This window comes from Pteropus alecto, unplaced genomic scaffold (genome assembly GCF_000325575.1).
Source record: "Pteropus alecto unplaced genomic scaffold, ASM32557v1 scaffold134, whole genome shotgun sequence".
Classification (NCBI taxonomy): Eukaryota; Metazoa; Chordata; class Mammalia; order Chiroptera; family Pteropodidae; genus Pteropus; species Pteropus alecto.
In genome coordinates, this window is record NW_006436283.1 from 11,261,640 (window position 1) to 11,264,800 (window position 3,161).

The window sequence follows — 3,161 nt, forward strand, 5'->3', positions numbered from 1 at the left end:
CTCACGGATCCCTCTCACTCCTCTGGGCCCGGAACTTCCTCATCACATCCTTCAAAGATTAAAATTCCTATTTTGGCTTTCTACTAGTTCCTTAAACTCCACACACAAAACCCAATTCATCTTTTCTCTCTTCTAAACCCCTAAGACCTGTTCTTCCTGACTTCCCTATGCCTGATGTCCCATCCTGCCAGCCACCCAACCAGAAAAACCTCAACATCATCTCTGACTCGAGGCACAGAACTGACTGTTCCCTTGCCCTCCTACCTAATCCGTCACATCTCTCTGTTCAACCTCCAAAATAGCTTTTGAATCCATCATCTCCTTTCCATTCCCAAGATCACCAATTCAATTCAAGCCCTCATCCTCCCTCACCTGGACTATTACCATAAATCCAAAGAAAGTCCCTATCTCTAGTTTCTCCTCACTACCAATCCAACATACTTATCCTCTGTCAAACATGTGAGACCCTCCGAAGCCCAGCCCTGACCTCTTGGCAGCCTTACCTTCAACTACGGTCCTTTATGTATTCCAAGGTCCAGGTAATTTGGATATACAGATTCCTGACACCTGCCTCATTTCCAACACTACAACCCGGCCTCTGCTCAAGCTATTCTTCCCAGCAGTGCAATTTAAATGCCACCTCTTCAGTTGAAGTGTTCCTCCATATCCCCAAGGGGGCAGTATCACTCCCTCCACTTAATGCCTAAGCATTTTGTCCCAAACCCTGTTTCGGCACCTATCAAATTGCTATTAGGTCTTCCATTTTTTTGGCACCTCTATTCTCCTTACTAGATGACTACTTCCTTGTCCATAGGAATGACTTTTTATTCATTTTTGCAGGGGTACAGAGCTTCTGGAGCACCACGGCACAGTGGTAGGCCATGAATGAGTTAAAGATGTTCTAGACAGTGATCCCCTCAGCCCTCCAAGCAGCCACAGAGGGACTTCAGCAGCCAGAGTCCCCCAAGTGGTGAAACCGCAAGCATTCTCAAGCAGCCTCCTCCTTCAACCAGGCAGACACCATGATGATAACTTGAGAAGCAGTCAGAGGATACAACAGCACGTGGTGCACAGTGGATGCACAATAAATATTTGTTGAATTAAATCTTGGAATAATCCACCTGTTTCCCCTTCAACCACTATCCCCAAGATCACTTACCATCTAAAACAGACTCTTTGAACATTTTCACTGAACGTGTTCTAGTTTTTTTAATAATCACCTCTTTATTAGCTGGTTATACTTGCCTTACCATCCAAAGCCCACATCAATATTTTACTGCATAAAGTGGCCAAGGATATGAACAAACAATTCAACATGAAGAGAATCAAAGAGTAAAACTCAACATTATTTGAAAAAAAACAAAACAAAAAAATGCAAATACCACTCTACACTATTAAGTGAGCAAAACTTAAGGAGAAAATTATTTCTGTCCAGTTATGTTGAAACAGAAACATCCATGTATCTGTTAGTAGTACAAACTGGTAAAAATATTCTTAATAAAAACAGTATGGCAAGATATAGCAAACGCCATAAAAACATTCACACCATTTAACACAGCAATGTACTCAAAAATTTACACTAGTGATAATTAGTTAGAAAAAAATACAATAGTGTAGATTAAAGTAGTAACTAAAAACCAGCCAGCAACATAAATACCTAACATAAAAAGACTTATGCAAATTATGAAGGCATGACTTGATAAAATATCTTACCCTTCAAAAGGTAATCATATAAATGAAAATTGTGGTAACTTTAACACAGAAATGTTCCAATGATCTAATAAACAGAAAAAAAATCAAATTATATGAACCCGAATTTAAAATGAGCAAAATATATTTTAATAGATGCCAAAAATAAAATTAACTATTTTAGTGTGATAACCCAAATTTTAACAATTTACTTAATATCAACTCAAATTATCTCACAATTTAAGAAAGTTCATTCCACCATACTAAGGGGTTCCAGGATACAAGCTTGATACAGTCTCAAAGAGAAGTCCGACCTTCCCCTCACTTTGCTTAACTGAAAATTCTCATGCACTCCTTATCATGATGACCTACAGCAACCCCAGATCCCAGCTTTCCAAGGACCAACAAGCCTCCTGAACTGGCCTTCTGATCATCCCCATGAACCTGTGGGGGGATGAATCGTGCAAAACAATAAACTCAAGAAACAAAGAATCCCTCCAACCAGGTATGATTATACCAATCAGCAAGTAGCCAAGCCCAAATTCAATTACAAATTCTAAAAGTCTAGAGTATTGTCACATTTGAGAATCTCTGGGATTCTCAAAGCCAACTGGCTGACTCAGTGGCAGACCAAATCAGTTTTTAAAAAGCAGTACAGACTCATGGACAAAAAGAACTAGGGGCCAATTAAAAAAGAAAAAAAAAAAGTTATTTTAACTACAAGGAATAGAAAACTAAAACTAAAATCTCCAGCTTAAAACAGATGGGTAAAAAGTAGCTGGCAATGTCTTGTAAATCTTACCCAGCCAAAGCCCAAAATGACAGGATGGCAAACCGTTTTATTAACAATGAAACTTGCTGGAGCTGGTGATGTCTAACAAAAGATTAGTATTGAAAACATATCAAAAAATAATTTTAGCACTGATGCCCCACAGGGATGATATTAAAACAGTCTACTTTTCTGCAGTATTACCATTTCCTAAGTTTAATAATGAAAGACCAAGGTACTATAATAGACCAAGAAGATCAATTACTGTGAAAAAATATTCTCAAGACTAAGTTGTTTTTCTTACTTAGTGGGGCATTTCAGCAAAAGATAATTTGAAGGACTAATACAACCACCTTGTAGAGGGAATACAATCAGCAGAAAAAAAGTTTAAACTTTTGTTTCTATTGATGTATCTAGATCGTCAAAAATTCAGATATATAGTGATTCATGACAATACATACACAGCAGATAACAAGAAAAACAAACAATTCAATACTTAACCAAGTTCATCAGAGTACAGGATGATTACCACTCAAGAATACTGACACAAAAACTTAAGGACCTCTCAAGTTCCAATCATATGCAGATAGGTTGAGCCCTGTGCAGTTACTCATTCAGAACACAAGTGGAAGATTAACCTACCCTCGATTCTCTTCAAACAAACTCGGACAAAGCAGCAGGCAGTCTCTTCAGAGTACGTTCA

The 3,161-nt window shown here is 38.2% G+C and overlaps 1 protein-coding gene across 14 annotated transcripts in view; it reads right to left on the reverse strand.

Annotated features, from left to right (window-relative positions):
- Positions 1–3,161, reverse strand: part of HELZ (helicase with zinc finger) — a 134,265-nt gene that overhangs the window by 125,707 nt on the left and 5,397 nt on the right. For 3 of the 14 annotated variants that reach the window (XM_025046978.1, XM_025046974.1, XM_025046973.1), the window contains one exon: positions 1,714–1,777. The exons of 9 other annotated variants lie outside the window; for them this stretch is intronic. The gene's annotated coding sequence lies outside the window, so the exon portion shown is untranslated. Of the gene's footprint in view, positions 1–1,713; positions 1,778–3,100 lie in introns of all 14 variants that reach the window. 2 more of the 14 variants (XM_025046980.1, XM_025046981.1) reach the window with 2 other exon arrangements.